The sequence below is a fragment of the Carettochelys insculpta genome, chromosome 3 (genome assembly GCF_033958435.1).
Source record: "Carettochelys insculpta isolate YL-2023 chromosome 3, ASM3395843v1, whole genome shotgun sequence".
In the NCBI taxonomy this organism is placed as follows: Eukaryota; Metazoa; Chordata; order Testudines; family Carettochelyidae; genus Carettochelys; species Carettochelys insculpta.
In genome coordinates, this window is record NC_134139.1 from 56,600,326 (window position 1) to 56,622,084 (window position 21,759).

General features: G+C 46.3%; 1 protein-coding gene across 2 annotated transcripts in view; it reads left to right on the top strand.

Annotated features, from left to right (window-relative positions):
* The first annotated feature begins 12,075 nt into the window (after window positions 1-12,075).
* Window positions 12,076-21,759, top strand: part of TLR5 (toll like receptor 5) — a 28,104-nt gene continuing 18,420 nt past the window's right edge. Inside the window, exons 1-2 of one of the 2 annotated variants that reach the window (XM_074989915.1) lie at window positions 12,076-12,186; window positions 14,271-14,499. The gene's annotated coding sequence lies outside the window, so the exon portion shown is untranslated. Of the gene's footprint in view, window positions 12,187-12,862; window positions 12,888-14,270; window positions 14,500-21,759 lie in introns of those variants that run through there. The other variant, XM_074989916.1, reaches the window with a different exon arrangement.

Here is a 21,759-nt window from a genome sequence, read left to right on the forward strand (position 1 = left end):
CACAGAGTCGGTGGTTCAGAGGGGTGCAGTGGGGCAGGGAGCAAGAGGTCAGTCAGTGTAGGTGCAGAGTGCTGGACACAACAGTACGACGGAAGCTATTACAGGCGGATTTAATAAGGGTGACTCAAGCTTGTAAGTTATTTCCACTAGTTTAAAAAATAAATATTCTATGCTTGCACCTCCAACTTTTAGTCATATGAGTAATTCCATTGAGACCCATTTGAAGTTGGAAGGATTCAAACATTATAGTCCTTAAAGCATTATGACTAAATTCTGAGCCATTTTACCAGCATCTGCCAGTAATTGAAATTTTGGCCAACCAGTTGCTGCTTCTCTCAGAATGTAGGTATTTGCAAGTGAAAACTAGAAGATACCGAATTATTCCAGTGGCCAGTGCAGGGATCCCCAAGTCTGATGACATGGTCTAATTTTTGATCAGTGAGGTTATTGGGTTTAATCAGATTGCATTGGCATTACTTTTCTGTTCCTTGCTTCATATTTCCACTGAGCCAGATAACTTCATTGTGCTGGGGTTGCAAGATTTTTGATCACATAAAATGAGAAAGTTTCTTGCAGTTTGGGATTTGATTTGCCATGAATCTCTCAGAAAGCTAGTGGGAGCTGAGTCCAAGCCATCTGAAATGGAAAGATGTTTGACTTAGAAGATTTTCTTTGGGCTCACCTCTTCTTTTGAGGGAAGAAAAGATGTCCAAGTCCCATACTGTAATTTCTTTCGTGTCATGCTATCATTTTAGTAAAGAAACTGTTGTGTGTGTAATAAAAGTTTTCTAAAACACATGAAGGATATCCAGGAGTCACCTTCCTTTCTCCTCCCAGCTGCTGTGTACACATCTGGGTTCCTTAGAAGTTGTGAGTATATTAAAAAGAGAACACTTTGTCAATGTGTCCTGTGAAAATCTGCTGGAAAAATTCAAATACTTGACACCAGAAGCAAAGGCTTTGATCTTGCTTAGTTGGGAGCCCATTATAGGTGAGACCACTGAGTTTCCCCCAAGCACATTTTCCCTGCCTGTTGTACAGTATTCAAGAGTCCAAATATACAACAAGAAATACATTTAGTCAGTGCAATACATGTCATAAATTGTCAGTTAACGTGCAATTCATCAAAGTGCAATTAGGGGATTTCACTTAGAACTATTAGTTGTTCATCCATGGGCTATTCACATTTCATAGATTCATTTCAGTTCATTTTGGCTAGGGACACCAGCTACACAACCAGCACACGCAAAGGTCTTGATCCTCAGCTGAGGACAAATCCCTTTTGCAGTATAAGTCCAGGATAAGTCCTAGTTAATATTAATTTTTTCCCATGTGTGTGAGGCAATGTCTCTTTTGGACCATCTCTCAGTAAACAGTATGGTCACACATTTAATTTATAAATGACTTGGCAGTGCTTGGTACATTACTGATACATGTTATAATCATGTTACAGACTTGAGCAGTATCAACAGTCAGTATGACAAACCAAAGTAATAAACTATCTGTTGACCCACTGCACACTACAGCAATATGTGACACAATTGGTTAACTGGCCATTAATAATTTATTAACCCTTCTATAAAGTATTTATAAATGTGCAACCAATTGCATTGATGTGGTCTTCCCTCTAAATTAGAAATAATTATGTATCTTACTGTTGTATCTCAATGCTCTAGCTGAGCAATGCTTCAATCTGGGACATGCAATCTAAGCAAATGAAACTCTACAAATAGGGGTCCGCTTTAAGTTTTTCTGTGTTTTTCACTGGTGCAGGGTCAGTAACCCCTGGCATTTCCACTGTAGTGGCAGTGGAAACTGCAATAAGTCATTTTAGAAGTGACAGATCTGTGGTCACTACAATCTGCCTACAACCACAAGTGAAAAACAGGGAGTGCATGCAAAAACAGCCAGGAAGGGGGTCTAACTCATCATTTGCACATGCCACTGCTTGAGATGCACAAACATAGCAAGCGCTGAAACTACACTGGTACTTGTCCAGCCACAAAGACTGCCTCTGGTTTAGTTTCTACCGTCTCACGTGTGCCCTTGAAGAGTGACAGATTAATACAGGTAAGGCTATAGAACACTCCCACAGAAGATCAACCTGCTCAGAGTCGATCTGCTGGGGTTTGATTTCATGCACACACACAAAATGACACTCTCGGGGGGGGGGGGGGTCAAAATCGAACCCTGTGCTCTTTGCAAGAGGTGAGGGATAAGGAAAGTCAAAGGAAAAATGCTATGGTCATCCTTCTCCTGTGTCGACAGACATGGAAGTTGACGGTAGATAAATCGATTTTAGCTATGCAATTGCATATCGGCGATTGACTTGTATGTCTAGTGTAGACATAGCTTTAGTGATTTTTTTCTTGGTTTGGCAATTACAGCAGCTGCAATATAGCCATGAGGTCCCAGTGTACGTGTCAGTTTAGTCATCAGTGTATACCTTCTCCTGTAGTACTGTAGCACTAAAGACCTTGGATTGCTCTTGAGGGTAGAATGGTATCAACTACCTTATGTGAGGGCTGAAGTTCCAAGGGAATTCCAGATAGGGCCAGAAATCCCAGTGATACTCAAGGAGTCTGTCCCAGCCTGGCTATAAATAGAGTCCATACAGCAAATAAGGAAAAGATAGTGAGGTAATTTTCAGAATTGCTGAGCATCTTCAACTCCTGTTGGCTTCAATCCTGTGTCAATGTCATTAGTAGCTGTGAGTGTTTAGCATTTGTAAGTGAAATGCAAATCCATTTTTCAAGCGCCTTGCATGCCACTGTTTTAAAATACCCCACAAAGAGGCATAGGGAGATCAAGTAATATTTGTAAAGCCACAGACCGTGTCTGTGGCAGAGCTAAATCTGCAGCAGAGCTTTTGATACAGTCTCCCACAACATTATTGCCCATAAGTTAAGGAAGTACAGACGGGATACATGGACTGTAAGATGAATAGAAAGCTGGCTAGACAGTTGGGCTCAACGGGTAAAGATCAATGACTCAGTGTCTGGCTGGCAGTCAGTTTCAAGTGGAGTGCCCCAAGGATCGGTTCTAGGGCCAGAATTGTTCAACATCTTTATTAATCACCTGCGTGAAGGGATGGATTGCATCCTCAGCAAATCTGGAGCTGACACTAAGCCAATGGGAGAGAGAGATTTGTTGGAGGGTAGGGAAAGGGTCCATAGTAACCAAGATAAATTGAAAAATTGGGCCAAAAGAAATCTGATGGGGTTCAACAAGGAGAAGTGCAGTGTTCTGCACTTGGGATGAAAGAATCCCAAGCATTGTTACAGGCTGGTGACAGACTGGCTAAATAGCAGTGCAGCAGAAAAGAACCTGGGGATTATAGTGGACAAGAGGCTGGATGTGAGTCAATAGTGTGCCCTTGTAGCAAGAAGGTCAACAGCATATTGGGGTGCATTAGGTGGATCATTTCCAGCAGATCTAGAGAAGTTATTATTCCCCTGTATTTGGCATTGGTGAGGCCACATCTAGAGTATTGTGTACAGTTCTGGGTGCCCCAGTATAGAAAGGATGTGGATGCATTGGGGTGAGTTCAGTGGAAGGCAACAAAAATGATTAGGGGCTGGAGCACATGACCTAAGAGGAGAGACTGAGGGATTTGGACTTATTTAGTTTGGAGAAGAGAAGAGTGAGGGACAATTTGATAGCAGCCTTCAACTTCCTGAAAAGGGGGCTCTAAAGGTGATGGACAGAGGCCATTCTCAATAGTGACATGGCAGGACAAGAAGCAATGATCTCAAGTTACAGAGGGAGAGGTATAGGTTGAATAGGAAAAACTATTTCACCAGGAGGGTGGTGAAGTATTGGAATTCTTTAGCTAGCGAGGTGGTGGAATCTCCATCCCTAGAGGTTGTGAGGTCCTGACTTGACCAAGTCCAAGCTGGGATGATTTAGTTGGGATTGATCCTACTTCAGGCAGGGGGCTAAACTAGATGACCTCCAAAGTCCCTTCCAGCCCTAGAATTCTATGCTTCTATGAGTCTATACGTACCACTCCTGTTCCCACTTATTGCACCTACCTCACATCATTCCTAAGCAGTGTGGCAGTTTGTAAAAACATGCTATAAAAAGAAACTGCTATCAGGTTGGCAGGATGACATACTTCTATCATACCTCAATGTGCTGGTGCCCATATACTGAAAGCAGTTGTTTATGGATTTAAAATTGGAACTGCTTAATAATTAATTATAAAGTTTTCCTGGGCAGAAGCTTTTCTGCTGTAATAATGGTTTGTGTGGCTACTGAATGTTACCTGTTTGTTGTCGCATGACAACCTGATAACTTTGATTTATATATGGCAGGTTTACACAACCACATCACACAAAGGATTCAGATGGACTGCACTGTCATAAGCTGGCAAAGGCCTTTATAAAAAATCACCGCTGTAAATTAGAGTTCCTTTGGTAGGCAGCGGAAACAAGAAACACATGCTCGTCTTTCCTTTGTCAGCCAGAACTCTGTGTACAGGATGTTGCTTCATGCTGTTTTGTAAGAGGGTGACAGGCAATATACTCCAATCACAGCTGGTATATCCAACAGACCATGTTGCAAAAGGCTGTACTCGCAGGCAAATGGTGACTTTAAAAAAAAAATCTCTCTTACAATTGCCAGGGCAAAATGGGTCTCACCATTGTGGCCATCCTCATCACCAGGGGATTTATGATCAGAATCATGCCAGGCGTTAGCCTGCATAAGTAAATAACAGTAATCAGTTATATGGATTACAGCAGTTATCGCTGGCTGTAAAAGCAATATACAAAAATTACAAGTATCCAAAAATATATGGAAGCGGCAGCCAGAACCTTAAACTAATGTAAATCGATGCAACTTCACAGACATAAAAGCGCACCCTCATGCCTGACCAATTTGAGAGGACAACAGCGGATGAGCATCTCTAGCATGGCCTGCATTGCGTCACAGCCTTGTGCTGGCTGCTCTTCTTAGCAACCTCATGGTTAGAAGAGGAGCAAGGGTGGTGGGATCAGGGTTGGCCGAGCTTTTCAGTTTTGCTCTATGCGCCTGACGCTTTTTGATCCAACAGCTGGTCTTGCTGTGCAAGGGCAGGCCTCTGGTGCAGTGTTAGCATCCTAGGCGCTATGGCTTTGAATTCCACAGTGTGGTCATACAGTGCTCTCCCATTACACACTGATGGGGCTCGGTCAAATTCATCGTCCATTTTGATCAAGTTCATGGTCTTAAGATTTTTTTAAAGCGTCCATTTCAGAGGTTTATATTTGAAATTTCAGTGTTGTAACGGAGGTGGGGGGGGTCCTGACCCAGAGGGGGAGCATAGGAGTAAGTCACAAAGCTATTCAAGCAGTGTAATTGGCTTGCCACCTTACTTCTGCACTGCTATGGGCAGGGATTCTGCTCCCGGCAGCTGGGAAGCAGTGGCTGCTGGGTGGCCACCAAGCTCTAAAGCCAAACCACTGCCAGTAGCAGTGCAGAAGTGAGGGTGGCAGGGCAGCAGGGTTTTCCCCACAGCCTCCTTGCCTGGGTCAGAGGCTGACATCTGTGGCAGCGGCCTCCCACCTGAGTCGGCAGCTGTTCCAGCCACCAACCTGGAGCTTCCTGCAGGTGAAGAAGAAGTCACATCCCTCCCCAGCTTCAGCCAGGAGTAGGAGCTGGAGCTTGGCCCAAAGTAGGAGCTCCTGGCTGGGTGTCCCAAGCTCTGCTCATCTCTTACAGTAGCCAGATTTCACAGGGCAGATCAGATTTCATAAACCATGATGCATTTTTTACAGCCATGAATTTGATAGAGCCCTGTACAGTAGGGCTCACAATGAGGCCGGGGTGAAATCTTGTATTTAGAAATGATTCCCTGTGAACTCTTTCAGTCAGTGTTCCTGTGATCTGGCGCCAGGGTGTAAAGTGCAAGCCAGCCCAGCATAATTAGGGGTTTTACCCGTTTACCTGATGTAACACCTTGCCAAAGGTCATCTAGAATGAGCTACTGGCAGCATCAGGTAGAGCACATGGAAGCCCCTCTCAAGTCCATTTTAAACCCTAGCCCACGCTACCTCCTGACCACATGACTTGGGCTCGTGCAGTTGTCCAGTTTCAGCCCAGCCCTTGAAGAGCATCAGTTTTATTGCTGAACACTCAGATCAGTGTGGACCTAGGTTTAAACCAAGTCTGGGATGCAATTTAGAACTGAAAACCTTATTACACCTCCTGCCCAAAGATAATAACTAGTGGTCAGCACTGTCTTAAATATAATCATTACAGGCATGACAGTAGGATAGTGTACTGCCAGGCTACATCTGGATTACCTGTTCTGTTCGTTCCCTCTGAGCCACCCGGCATTGGCTGCTGTTGGAAGAGTGCCACTGGGCTAGACAGATCAGTGGTCTGACTCTGTATGGCTGTTCTTATGTTCCTAACGCATGAGCTGATTCCAGGCAGAACTGTTAAAACTAATATAGCAAGCCGTGCAGCTAAGCTACTCAAAGCAGAGCATGCCCCATAGGAGGTGGGCTGGTCTAGCTGAAACTCACCACCTGCTGACAAGCCTGGTGAGAGACTGAGGGCAGAAAGTTGAGGATATTTGCTGTGAAGGGGTGTGTATGCCATTTCTCCTTTCTTGCATTACTGCCAGTTCCCCTTGGCTTCACAGGGCTGTAACTGCCTCCTTACCTTTGCCCGGCCTGTGAATCAGTGGGACCTCCTATAGACTCTGCTGAAGTCTGCGCTTCCCTGGCTGTGGCTGCATGTCCTTCCCTTAATCTGTTAGTGTACGCATAAGGTCAAGTCTATACTACAGACCTCTGACAGCATAGGGATGCAGAGAGATGTGACTAGCTGACTTACAAACCTGTGCCAGGCAAAGCCTCTAATGTAGACACACTGGTTTATACTGACAGATCTGTACTTTTAGCAGTATAGGTGCAGTTTTACCAGTGTAAACTGCATCAAAACCAGAATTTCTTTGCTGGTACAGGTTGAACAGCTAAGGACCTGACTGGTGTCGAACCAGAGAATTTGCCAGACCAGGGGAGATCAATATTGTCTAGCACATTACCAACACTTCCACTGCTTACTGAGCACTTAGAAAACATTTGGGGGGTAAATTAGAGCTAAATAACTGCACAGAACACTGACAGCCAGGACTGGTGGCTGTAAACAAACTTTATGGGATCACAAGAAACTTGGACACACCCACGATAAGTGGTCATCTGGCTAACTAAAATCATACTGGACCATGGGTGTTGCCAGGCCAGAGACTGACAGACTAGAGCGATTCAACCTGTATAAGTCTATCCAAGGGTGTAAACGTAAGCAACATAGTGATTTGGGCCAGTGGGTCATGAATAATCCTGAATTGGTCCTGCTCCCATCCAATCTTACCTATGATTTGTTTAGACTGGAAATAACTAGCCCAGGAACAGAGCCAATATACCATCTGATAATCCTAAGGCTCGCTTGATTAATCAGTAACTAATTTAATCATGCCAGTGCTGTAAAATAGCACAGGCTGCAAACTGAATGCAAGTGACATTTTAGTGACATGTATGTGCTGCTAGTTTTTTGCAGTTTCTGATCTGAAATTATTTGTATTCACATGAACTCACTAAAATCTATGGGCCCCTATTTCTCCCCCATGAAACTATGCTGAATTGAGTGGGTGGTGGGGAAAAGGTGGTATTAACAGCAGGATCAGAAAAATGAAGGTAGCAGAAGCAATCAAAGATGAACCTCCAAAAAAGAGGAGCCTGCAGGAGTCGTTGAAGCTGCTTTGCTACTAAACATTTCCACTGAACAATTTGGACTCAGCCGCTGCTTTGTTGACCTGATAGTCTGACAAGGCAGCGAGGAATTTAACTATGTTTATTGGCTCAACTTTTGTAGATTGAAGAGGAGCAATGAGTGCTGCTTCTATGTTGATCTGATAAAAGTTATTGCCACACATGGTCCCCACCAATACGCTCTCTAAGCCTTTCCATCCACGTGCAAAATATTTTTTTACGTGTACCACCAATAGAAATACAAACCTTAGCTCTGAGCCCTCTGCTAATCAGCTGGGCAGCATCTGAATTTCTCCCGAGCCCTACACAGGCACTCTGCTTACCGGGAATACTGCTCCACACCCATCTCGGCTGCATCTACACTGTGAAATAAATTCAAATGTAAGGCCGTTAGCTCAATATTATCATGTGACTATCTTCACTGGAAATACCATTAGCTTGATTTAGGGTGCATGAATATTGATATCACAATATCAAAGGTACCAGCTGGGTAAAGCAACAAGCTTGAATTCAAACGTTCAATTAAAAGCCTGTGTAGAAGCACCATGTCTTAAAATTGAATTTATTAGCCTCCAGAGGTGTCCCGTAGGTAACCCACAATGTCCCTCAGTGCTCCATTCTGGCCGCTGTTCTCCATGTGCACAGGCATTAGGAAGCCTGTGAGGTTCAAATAGGGCCCAGCAAGCCTGTGGCTCTGTAGTCATGTTTGTATGAGAGCCTGAGAAATGTCTTTCTTTCTTTGCTGTTAGTTCTGTGAGTGCATCTACCCATTACAAATAGCCCCAGCATGGAGCTCATGGGTCTGTCTCTACACCTGGTATTTTTTTTCTGTGCTGCCTGGTGCCAGCCACACCATGTGGCAGCAGGGCTGTTGGAGTGGTTGTGCTTGCATAAGAGGTTAAGACACTTCTTCTCAGTAATTTACATTTCTGCACAACAAACACAATCAGGGTCTTTCCCCGACTCAGCCACATCACTGGGGGGTAGTCCTCACCCCAATAAAAGCACGTGCCTGCCATTCGGTGCTGACCATGCTGCCAGGCAGCATCTTGTCCTGGCTTGCGTACAGTTAGGGTGCCAAGGACAGAAAAGATTTTCGGGGGCTTGCTGCCCGCCCCCCCGGGGGCAGGGAAGGCTCCCAGGTGGCTAAGATATTTGAGTGGGACTACTGCAACTGGTCCCCTGCCACCAAAAATATTTTGGGGCCTTTTTGCAGTGGAAGTCTTCCCTGGTGGCTTAGATACTCAGGGGCTTGCTGTCACTGGAGAGAAGTCTCACCCAGCAGCTGATATTCAAGGGGACTACTTCAGCTGGCCCCCAACTGAAAACACCCTCCCCACATGTGCCTAACCACAAACCCATGGGGCTTGCTGCCACCGAGGGGAACTCTCCCCCTCCAGTAGCTCAGATATTTGTGTGTGACTACTTCAACTGGTCCCGCGCCACCAAAAATATTTTCAGGGCCTTTCTGCCGCCAGGTGGAAGTCTACCCTGGCAGCTAAGCTACTCAGGGGTTTGCTGCTACCAGGGAGAAGTCTCCTCTCACGGCTAAGATATTCAGGGGGACTATTTCAACTACTCCAACGTTTCAACCAGCTCTGCAGCTGCCCCCCGCCAAAAATATTTTCAGGGGCTTGCCGTCCATTGCAGACACCTGGTGCTTTGATATGGCTATTATAAAATCTTTTTTCCTAATGTTTCCTGTCTTTCGTCATGCTTTGATCCCCTCCAAAAACAAAGGGTGGAGGGCCAATTGAAACTTCTGTTTCTATTGTGAGTTCTGTGTATGAGATTTCACTGCCATCTCCCCATGTTGGCAATGTCTGTGTAGTGAAGACAAAAATCTTTTTTTTTTTTTCCTAGACTTTTCTATCCTCTTTCTTCTAACCCCTTCCCGTAGGGAAGAGTGGGTGAAGAGCCAGTTGAGAATAGTCTGTCCCTGTGCTATTTTCAGGGATCAAATGCATGCACAGGAGGGGGACAGCCAGTGGATGGCCAGTTGAAACCACAGCAGGTGCACAGAAGCCTTATAGTGCACTGGAAAGCCAAACACTCTCCCCTCAGCAACCCTCTTTTTTCAAAAACTTTACTATCATTTCTTTCTTCAAGCTTTTTCAGGGTCCTGGTGTTATTTTCAGGGATCGGATGCAAGCACAGGAGTGGGGACAGTCAGTGGATGGCAAGTTGAGAATTCAGTTACAGAAAACAGAGACGCCATCTCGAGGACGCCCTACTTGTCCTTCCTTCCGATGGGAAAAATGAGTGTTTACTTAACATGGGAGGGGACTGAGTTAAATGCAAAGTGGGAAAATTATCTCAAAGACCAGCGAGCACACCCAGAATGTTACGGGGATGCGGGACCTGTGAGATAGGTTCCCACAGTGCACTACTGCAAGTTGACGTTTGCCAATTGAGTGTGGCAGCAATAAGTCGACCTTGTGAGGAGCACATGGGGAGGTGAGCAAATTTATAAACTGAATTTGTAAATTCCAGAGCTGCAAAGTTGATATTAATAAATTCGATTTTATCTTGTAGTGCAGACACAGCCCTTGTCTCCCCTTTATGCCCTGAGATCAACACTGCTACAACACTGCAAACTCTAGGCAATATTTGGATGTATAGTAAACTCTTTCATAACCAGCATTTTATCATCCGGAACACCCAAATAACCAGCATTTTAACCATAAGTAAATTCTAGTTACATTTTCCATAACTACAGGCAAGGGAGCTTGTCAATGTTATCTGGATTATAACCATGATTAAAACTGCTATAAGTTTTCAAAATGGTCCCTTTTTCCCCAAAAACCCTTCAAAGTGTTCACGCAGCCAAGCAGGATAAATCCCTCAAAATTATTATTCCAGCTCTGCAAATGACTTTCATGGGAGCCGCTCCTCCCCCTTTCAAGGTAGAAGGTGTGTGTGTGACCAAATTACAGCTCTGCTCAGCTCACGTGAAGGCACCTTTCACAATGCTGTGGCTGTGTGAATGTGATTTTTCCCACATAGGCTGCGTCTACACGTGCACGCTACTTCGAAGTAGCGGCAGTAACTTCGAAATAGCGCCCGTCACGTCTACACGTGTTGGGCGCTATTTCGAAGTTGAAATCGACGTTAGGCGGCGAGACGTCGAAGTCGCTAACCCCATGAGCGGATGGGAATAGCGCCCTACTTCGACGTTCAACATCGAAGTAGGGACGTGTAGACGATCCGCGTTCCGCAACATCGAAATAGCGGGGTCCTCCATGGCGGCCATCAGCTGGGGGGTTGAGAGATACTCTCTCTCCAGCCCTTGCGGGGCTCTGTGGTCACCGTGGGCAGCAGCCCTTAGCCCAGGGCTTCTGGCTGCTGCTGCTGCAGCTGGGGGTCCGTGCTGCATATACAGGGTCTGCAACTAGTTGTTGGCTCTGTGTATCTTGTGTTGTTTAGTGCAACTGTGTCTGGGAGGGGCCCTTTAAGGGAGCGACTTGCTGTTGAGTCCGCCCCGTGACCCTGTCTGCAGCTGTGCCTGGCTCCCTTATTTCGATGTGTGCTACTTTGGCGTGTAGACGTTCCCTCGCTGTGCCTATTTCGATGTTGGGCTGAGCAACGTCGAAGTTGAACATCGACGTTGCCAGCCCTGGAGGACGTGTAGACGTTATTCATCGAAATAGCCTATTTCGATGTCGCAACATCGAAATAAGCTATTTCGAAGTTGGGTGCACGTGTAGACGTAGCCATATGTATTTAGGCTACTTCTACACTAATGCCAGCAGATCAACCGCCTCGGCTTGATCATCTGGGACACCATTTCACACGCGTGAGAAGGTGCTTTTCAGGGTCACAGTGGATGCCAGAACCCCTCACGAGCCACAAGGATTAAGGCAGGTCAAGGGGAGGAGGGCTCCTGTCGCCCTGCTGCTGTGAAGACAGCTGCAGAAGTCGATGAGTGCAAAGTCGATTTTTGTATGCAATGGACGTACCAAAAACTGCAGCACAGCTGTCGCCCTTCCCGGTGGCTGTAGCCGTCGTCATTGGCCTGTGGAAATAACTAACACCAAGGGACTGTACTTGTGAGGTGCTGAGCCCCTCCAGGGAGTTGGCAGTCTACTGATCCCCTCCCCCAAATACACACAGGTGACGCCCGAAATTAGCAGCCACTTGACCCCCCCCGGGTGTGAAGGTGCCGGGGGGGAGGACAGGGCACCGGGCAGCCCAGGCTCCCGCCCTCCCCCGCAAGTGCTGCGCCCTGTCCGGCCGGGCTACTAGACAGCCTTGCGGGGGGTGGGGCGGGGTGACGCAACATCCAGTATTGCTCCAACTTCGGCGCGGACGAGGCCGGCGCTGGAGCGACACGCTGGTCCCGCGCCGCAGGTGGCTTCGTGGGTGGAGCCCTGGCCGAGCGCGGCGCTGGTGCTGCTGGCGTGCGCGGCGCTCGGCCGGAGAAGAGGTAAGCGGGCGCGGGGCGGGCTGAGGGGGCGGCGAGGAGGGGCGCGGCGCCAGGTCCGGGCGGTGTCTGCCCCTGCGGCGCCCCGCGATGGGACTGGGCTGATCGCGCCGCTTCGCCACCCCGCCCCGCCCGGGAGCACGAGGGTTCGGGCGGGGCGCCGCCCTGGCGGTGAGGGCTTGCAGCGGCTGCCCGGGCTCTTGCCGGAGGGCCCGCGGAGTTGGGGACCTCTCCTCCCCCCAAGCGCGCAGGGCACCTTCAGCAGCCGGCCCTAGGCTGGCCCAGGCGCTCCCTCTGGGCACTTGGGTTCCCTGGCCCCAGGGGTCAACCACCCCAGCAGCAGCAGTCAGGAGTCCTGTCGTAGCTCTGGTTTTCCTGGACTAAGAGTCCCACAACCCTGCAGGGGCCTGAAGTGATTTGCCAGCCATCGCTCAGCCAGCCATGCACAGCACCTGGCCCGAGGGTTACAGCGCCCGGTTACCGCTACCTTGTCATTCACAGTCCATGGCTCATTATATATTATGATTAAAATCATTGTTTAATCTAGTAACATGCAGACTACTAGGCAGCAGAAGGAGTGGGAGTCCATAAAAATAACCGAGGTATTCGTCCATGTTGCACAAAGCTATGGTTCTGGATTTATTATTTACAGGTTTTGGATATTAAGCCGATTTAGCACAAAATCTGTAAAAAGCGAATGCAAGGTGAGTAACTTTGCATTATTTTAAGATCCTGTGGAAGGGGAGATGACTCATATCCCACATGTTTGGTACTGACCTGCAGTTGATCAAAAAGCAATGAGTAAATCTTGTTCGCTGAGCCCCATAGTGGATACAGAGGGACACAGCTGCAGTCTGTATTTCAGAGGGGTGAAGCAATGTCTCTCCCATCGACCTCTCGGGGAATGAGGATGTTCAGCCCTTCTGTATAAACCAGGCCAAATGTCTCAGAGCATTTCTCTTTTCTGTGTACCTCTTCAAAGGAAGTTTAGCCCTTCCCTACGCAAGCTGCTAAGAGAAAATTTGTGGTGTTCAGTCATGGAAGAATTTTGGGTACTTCTGCTAGAGCTTTACTACGTGATGCTTGTCCATTGCTTCTAAAAATGTGATCATGCCTTCCATTGCTGCTCTAAAGTATTATCTTTTACAAATGACCAAATCAAAGCCCAGAATTTCAGCACTGGGCCTCAAACCCACTCGGGCATTCATGTGTTTTAGTCTGCCTTTTAATTTGTTACTTGTTTATTCCATTTTTAGTCTAGTAAATGAAGTAAATTAACATACATGGCTTACTCTCGAAAGGCATAACAAACAGTTATTCACATTACAGTAGATCCCTGACTTACAACGTTTTGACTTATATGACTTATGACTCAACTTGTGACCAGTGCTGGTCAGTTTCGTGGCTCCTGCAAGGACAGGGGAGCTGGCAGACAGGTGCAGCCAGGACCGTGGTCCCCTCCCACGCCTGGTTCTGACTTGCACGAAATTTAAGTTATGTATGGTTGCCCAGGAACACAACCTATGCATAAATCAGAGGTTTATTGTATAAACACTTCGGCCACATCTACACTCGCAGAGCATCTACACAAAATGTGTTTTGTTGACAGTGACAACATCCTTCTGCTTCTCCTTGATGAGGACTAACACCTTTGTTGACCATTTCTGTCAACAAAAAAGCCACGTGGATGCTCTGGAGGGCTCTCTATCAACAGACAGGGCTTCCAGTTCACCAGGCAGCCCCGTTTGTTGAGCTTCCAGCTGGCCATTCTGTTGAGAGAGCAGCCAGGCAGTTTGCTTGCTCTCTGTCAACAGAGTGGATTGCTCTTTTGATCCATTTTTATGTGTGGGCGTGATTTGTTGACAGACATTTTGCTGGAAGATCTCTTCTGACAGTGACTTATGTTGACAGGTCACAATAGTGTAGATATAGCCATAGGGAAGCAGTCTTAAAAGCACTCGGCATTGGCAGCAGTGGAAACAGGATTTGGCCAATGATAAATCTATTAATTTGCATGGGAGCAGTGCAGCCATTGTGCTATTCTTTCAAAAATTCTACTCTTAATTTACTTTTTTCCTTATTTGCAGACTGGGACAATTTAAGTGAACCTTCTGCCTCTGCTCCCTAGAATGCTGTGGCTTCTTGTAAAATGGAATCTGGTTTGGAACCAGTGAGCACTACTGCGGGGAGTCCCAACTAACCTCTTTCAGACGTTGATTAACTTTTAGGTGGATTGAATCTGATGACATTTAAATTCACTGTTCTTCACCCTGGTTGTTCAGCTATCATCTCCAGCACCTGACAGTTATAGTAAAAGTAAGTTACATGGACGTGAACAACTGATATTATACATTCTGTAGATAATTGGGATTGGAAAGATTTCAAATCAATGTAAAAGCTTCATTGTTTTATTGCCTAGTTAATTGATTATGCAAGCACACTGAATGGGGAATGAAGCGTGCAAATAGTCTAGCAGTTTCTCAGGACTATCAACTCATTGGGGAGATAACGCAGGGAAATGCATGCCTTTAATTCTAGGAGCTTAATTTTCTGCTCTAGACTATTATAATTTATAAAAAAAAAAGTTTAATTACAGTATCCAACTGCACAATTTCCTTTGATGAATAGACAGCCATTTCCAAGCCATCACTGCTGAGATATAGGTGGAGGATTAGGTGTCCAAAGGATGTATTGATGCAAAGTTACCTTTGGGGTGCTGTGGTTATCTCTGAGGGAAAAGCTGTTGAACCCAAGTTTTTTCCATGTGCAGTCTTATTCAAGACTGCTGAGAGCGAGGGACCTGCTAGCTCTTTTTCAGAGTGACTACATGAGGGACAAGCTCAAGTAGTAATAACTGGATATAAACAGCAACAATGTCTCCTGTGGATGAAGAAACAGCCTGCAAAGAGGAACTGTCTACATTAGTAAATGTTCAGGCAATATTGCTGTAGAAGAGAGTTAGATGTTTTTGAGGATAGTCTCAGTTACACAGCTCATATACTCCTAAATAAGAAAATGTTAGAATGGCCTCATAGGGATAGTGTTAACTCAGATTAAAGCAGAAACATATCTGAGAGTCTGGGCATGCCCTGCATTGTGGCAGGAGGTGATTGCCACATGCTGTGTCTAACCCAGCCAGACAGCTTCCCGACTGAGTACCAGGGAGCCTCCAGTGACCACCGCCGTATTACCAGACTGAGAACATTCCCCTAAAATGACTTGTCTTGGTTGGGGACAGTAGTTGGGACAAAGGTATGGCTAGAGTTTTCTGTGAACTGCCTAGAATCTGGTGACCCTGTTTGCATTTTGATCCAAAACTTTGGAATCCACAGAAGGTGGCTCTTCCCCACACCTGCTGTGCTCCTTCATTTCTTTTGTTTGGCATCTCCATTAGATGTGCCACAAAGATCATGCCATGTGAGTTGACTTCTCTTTTGCTTGGGCCAAGTAGATACATGCTTGTCTGTCCCTGTAGCTAAGATTTATAAAATTCTAGCATTAGACTTTTTGGGGATAGAGAGGAAGGAATAATTCTTTGAGTACTGGTCACTATGTGCAAACCACACATGGCTATGTATGTGATCCGTGTGCCCGAGTCTGCAGATTCTTCAGAGCAGTGCTCATTGTAACCCATGTATGCACAGTAGCTTCCTTCATGCTCTTCACTGAGGGTACACAATGTTGATAAATAAAGTACTCTGCATACATTTTTGTTTCTTAATATCTAACCTTGTTTTTCTTTAGTGTTATGCATTGCTAGGTGTACCTCTCTATTATCCAGAATATTTAAATATCCGGCAAACTCCTGGTCCTGGGGCTGCTGGATATGAAAGATTTTACTGTATCTGCAAAGTGCAGTATCTGCTGATCTTTTCCACCCTGAACAAGGGAGACAGAAGATATGATCTTAGGAAGTTTCTGATGGAGCAGAGTGTGAGGCCTCACTCTAACCTGGGTTTGGGAGACAACCTTGTGCATTGGTCTACCAGTTTTGCATCCTCCACTTTGGGTTCACTGTAACATTAAATATATCGCCAAAAGTGCTTGCTGTAGTGGCATGCCAGATATGATGCCAAAGCATGTGGTTTTTCATACCTATACGACTGGCTGCAGGGAGCTTGACATGTTTTAACTCTGTTTAAGACTGCTGTGGCCTGTCCTCATTTTCCAGCTCAGGACACCTGTTCTTGACCTCTGTTTCTGCTTCATTAGCTCATCTTTTCGTCTACACGGTTCTCATAATTGCACACTTCCATCGGCTACTTTCCACACCCAGAAGTGTAAAATTTTTCAGTCCAGGTTGCATCTCCAAATCTTGATTTTTCTCTTTTCACCTTTCCTCCATCATCTGTTCAAATCCTCTTCAAAATTCAACCATGTCCAAATTTCAGATCTTCTTCCCCATTGGCTCTATCATGCAGCACTTTGTAGTCTCAGAGCTTTATTCAGGTACCCACTCCAGGGTAATGCACATCCCACAGTTTCCACAGCCATTTGTCTTCATTGTCTCTCTCCCATTCCATAGGTCACTACCGCTGTTGGGATTGAGAGATAAGCATATTTTGCTGGCTGTTTCTTCTTGACACAGTCAGCAGTGAAACAAGCTATTAACATTGACATTTAAATGGTTGTCATTTAGTTTCAGAGTTAAAACTCCACCGAGCTGGTGAGAAGTCTCAAAGCTAGGGTTTCAGTCTGCCTGCAGAGTCAGGCCAACTTCACTGCATTGTTTTACACTCAATTCATGTATTTAAAAATCATTTAACATGAAGTCTGGAAATTCTCCAGGGTTCTAATCACCTTTGTTTATCCTTTTCTGTATTCTCTCAGTAGTTCTCATCCTCAACTGTGCACTGTACTCCATGTGTCATCTTGTCAGTTTCTTATGCTCTTTTTCTGCCAGTCGAGGCTGTCCCTATGCACACACACAATATGTGGCTGCATAGGGCACCCAAAATTTGCACGTATCAGAGGGGTAGCCGTGTTAGTCTGTATCCATAAAAACAACACGAAGTCCCGTGGCATCGTATAGACTAGCAGATTTATTCGCGCATTAGCTTTCATGGCAAAGACTGTAGTTCCAGTGCTGTGTTGTATAGTATAAACAAGGCAAGCACGGAGGAATGAGTATCTCCTATCTGATCTATAGCCATTCAGTGCTTGTCTTCCCTAACAAAATCAAGTGTGTGTTTACCTGGTGGTAGCTAATGCACTTTAGCTATTCCACTGCAAAAACATACAGGGTACCAGGCACTTTCATTTTACTGAGGTAAACAGGCAAGGTCAGCTGTGTGCTGGGGGGCATTGTGCTGACCTGGTTGAGATACCTAGCAGTAAGAATTATAGGTGCCTTTTATCCATTTAGGAAAAAAATTAATACAATGTTCTCTGGCTTCTGTTACCAGTCCAAGCTAGTTAGGTTTTTGGTTGGTTGGTTGGTTGGTGGTTTTTTTTTTTTTTGTCGTCTTGTCAACTCATATCACCATTATATTTGTGCTTGTTAACTTTACACAAACTTTAACAACAATACAGTACTCTATTGAAGCGCTACTTGAAACGCTAGAGTACATTCTGTACATTAGTCACCATCTCCTCATTGCTGGTTACTTAAAGATTTTTATCAGTTTTGTCAACCCTGACCCCCCTTTTGTAAAGAAGGGCTCTCTCTAGCCAGCAAGTAACAACTCAAAATTCTTTCCTCTTACCTTTCTTGTCCTTCCAGGTCTGAGTTTTGGTCATGGCTGCATTTCTAACTAACTTGTGGGAGTACCCAGGGATGCCTCATCTCTGTTGTAAATTCAGCTTTGTTTGAGACATGGCTTAGAGTAACTACTCGGTTTTTGGGTTGTGCAATAGCTAGATAAGAACACATTCGAAACAGACAGGTGCTTCCCTATGGCAATTCCTTCTACAATCGGAGCAATTACATTTTTTCTCACGTGAGAGTTTTCAACGATTACTGAGTCAACTTGGACTGAGTTTGGTCTGGTGAGCAAGGAGCACTTGAGTTCTAATCCTGGCTTTTGCAGCTTTGGGTAAATCCCTTCAGATCTCTGCCTCAGTTTCTGTTTAGGCAAAGTGGGGTTAATACTTGTACACACAGGAATCTGTACCACCCAGTAAATAGTCTGAGAGTTGGGAGCCTGGGATGGTTTGTGCCAGGGCCTCTCCTCCCCTCACCCCCACAACAGGTTGGGTCCTGCCCTGCACTCACCTTACCATGGCAGCCCCTGTGCTGTGGGGCTGGCTGGGGTTAGCTCTGCACTCTGGGCGCTGTGACCAGCGAGGCTGCAACACTGCTCAGATTTGGCCTGATTCCCTGTTTGGACCAAATGGCTGTGTCTACATTACGGAGATCTTTCGGAAGAAGCCCTTCCAGAAGATCTCTTCAGAAGGAACTTCTTTCGAAAGAGCACGTCCGCACACAAAAAAGCAGATCAAAAGAGTGATCTGCTCTTTCCAAAGAGTACACACAGCCCCCACTCTTTCGAAAGAACAGGCCAGGGATTGAAAAATCAGGCCCCATGAGGACCGCTCTTTCGGAAAAAAAAAAAAAGGGCCTGCGGCACATTTACACACATTTTCTTTGGAAAGAAGCTTGTGGAAGGGTGCGCTCTTCCTGAAAGAGGAAGGAAGAGCGATTTCAAAAGGAGCACCGCATTCTTCCTATTTACTTTTGAAAGAACACTTTTTGTGTGTGAACGCTCCACGGGACCTTTTAAAAGAGCCCTCTCTTTTTTGAAAAATCTTTCGAAAGAGCTTGCTGGTGTAGACGCAGCCAGTGTATGTGAATGGAATTGCAAACTGGATCCTGAATTTTCAGTGCCATTCGCTCAGATTTGGCTTACCTGGACTTCCAGCACCACGATGGCTGGGCCAAGCCTGAGTGGTGCTGAGCGCCCATATGTTGCAGTGAATGCAGTATGTGGAGGAGGGAGGTGAGCCCAGCCAGCCCTGTGGGATGAGAGCTACAGGAGCTGCCATGCAACTGTTTGAAACACTCTGCCAGCCCAGTTTTGGGACCCGACCAACGAGTTGAGAAACCCCTGTTTACAGCGTCCACCAGCCTGGGACTAGTTTGAGAATCAAGGAGCCAGGACCAGGCTTTTGAGAGTTTAATCCTTGAAGAGGCCTTTTAGGGGTCTAGAACAAATAGATATGTATGTATATGCAGCTGTCTTATGTCCATCCCCAGCTTCTCTCCTCTCTGCAGGGGAAACTGGGCACAGCAGAGCCTCATGGCCATTGTGCCCTTGTAAGTAACCCAGTAATAGAATTAGACCTTGAAAATACACTAATGTGTATTCCTCCTACCTGGAAACTGCTTTATTTTAAGTAACTACAGGAGTATGGAAAAGGGAGATGGAAAACTTTGAGTGCCTTTGAAATATGAGTCTGCTTGTACAGAGGATCCAGAGAATTAGAGTGAGAGTCTGTCACAAACTTTTTTTAAAAAAGTGCTAAAACCATAGAAGAAAAAAATATATATAACAAACCTGACTTCACGCCGATTCTTTGTGCTGTGTACCTGCTGTGTGACCTAGGTGAAGTAATTGCTCTGTGACTTTGTTTTCCCACCTGTAGAATGGGTATTGTGATGCCCACACAGCTTTATAAAGTGCTTTGTGATCTATGGATAGAAAATGCTACAGTAGATGAAGTTATGAACGCCTGGGAAATGGAGTTTGTTCACAACTGAAATGTTCTCATTCTTTCAAAAGTTTGCAGCCTTGACTTACCACAGATTTTTAAAACCGTACTATGTGGTAGAAATATGCAGCTTTTAATTTAAATGAAACAAGCACACAGTTTCCTTACCATGCCAGATTATTTTTTGGAGTAGGTGGGAAAGTTCACGTTTAACACAGTACTGTATTTGTTTTTTTTAGCTCTGTTGTCGCCTGATTGTGAAATTCTGGTTTCAGAAGCGATGTGTGGTTGACCAGTCAGTATGTAAGAGGAGAGTAGGAGACCGCTATCTGTAGAGAGCCCAAAACATTGTTAAAGCTTTTTTTTTTTGTCCAGGTTGTAATTATTGGGATGAAATTCAGTTCCTGAATATTCAAAGCCATTTAACAGCATTAGTGCACAGGTGACAGTTCAGAGTGTGTTTGTTTGTGCTGGGGGTCAGGGGGACTACCAGACTTGGAGTTTTCTTCTGATTAACAGCTAAATGAATCTGGTCTAAATAGATGAGAGCAGCAATGAAATTAGTCATGATTGCAGAGCTATGGAAAAGCAGGTTTTCTTGTCTGGCCAATCTTAACAATCAAATTTGTATTGTAAATTGAGCCTTTTATTCCAAGAGTTGTACCATGGCCTAGATCACCATAATAAACAATCTCCTTGCCAATAGCCTGACTGTTGGTTTAAGGAAGAGAGATTAGGTTGGCCTGTTTTCTGGGAAGTGTGATGGAGTGGGGGATAACTGTGTGTGTGTGTGTGGCTCACAGAGGGTGTGGGGCTCCTGCTGAGGGTAACCCTGACGACCAGGTAACACCTTTGTACTGCAGACAAAGGAGGAGGTGGAGCCTGAGGGGTTTGAATTGGAACTGGGAGTTGGGAAGCAGTTAGTCTGGGCTGAGGGAGAGAAAGACAAAGGAGGGGGCAAGGCCCCAGCTCTGGGGGCCCCTCGGGGCCTCCTCTCCCCAACATGGATTGGACTGGCTGTCTCTGCCAGCTGCACTGACTCCTCTGTACGATGCTGTGTCCTGTCGGCTAATAAACCCGCTGTTCTCCTGCTAAGTGAGAGACTCTCCTGCCTACGGCCGGGGTGCAGAGCTTGGGGGACCCCAGAACCCCATCACACTGGTGTCAGGAGTGGGATGTTCTGCACCCCGAGGATGGAGCATCCAGCAGTAAGTGACCGGGGCCCCGGAAGAAGTGGGGCCTGCGAGACCCAGGTGTGCTGAAGGGCAGTGAGGTGCAGTTCCCCAAGGCGGAGGGGCCTGCGGCCGAACCCAAGCAACTGCGGTCGTGGTCCTCGAGAGGGGGTGTCACACCCGAGGAGGGGTTACTCCTGGGAATCTGTTGGAGTCGGTCCCAGAAGGTGGAGGGGCCGAGAGCCCAACCCCCAGGAACAAGTGACCCCTGAGGAGGCTGACGCTGAATGAGTTCTTCCCAAGACAGTGTGCTCATGGTCCCTGAGAGCGGGTGTCGCACTGAAGAAGGGGTTCCGCTGGGAGTCTGTTGGAGTCGGTCCCAGAGGGCGGAGGGGCCTACAGCCTAACCCTGGGCAGCTTGTGACCCGCAAGAAGCCTGGCACACTGAAGGGATTCTTCCAGGAATCGTGGGGTGCAGAGGGCATCAGCCTGAGAGCCTGCAACTACGCTCAGCAACTCCGCTGTGAAGTGGCAGCACCTGGAAACCGAATCGAGATTAAAGGAGCTGGACAAGGCAGCGTGGATGTGCAGTGGCGGAGCTAAGGGTTAAGGAAAATCCTGCAGAGGTGAGCCCGGATCGGGGCAGGGAACCCTGGACTGCCTGGAGCTCTGAACCGAGTGGCCTGCCACAGCTCAAGGAGGGAAGGAGCGATTCCAACCCATCATCTACTAGTGGCCAAGACAGACCTGCGAA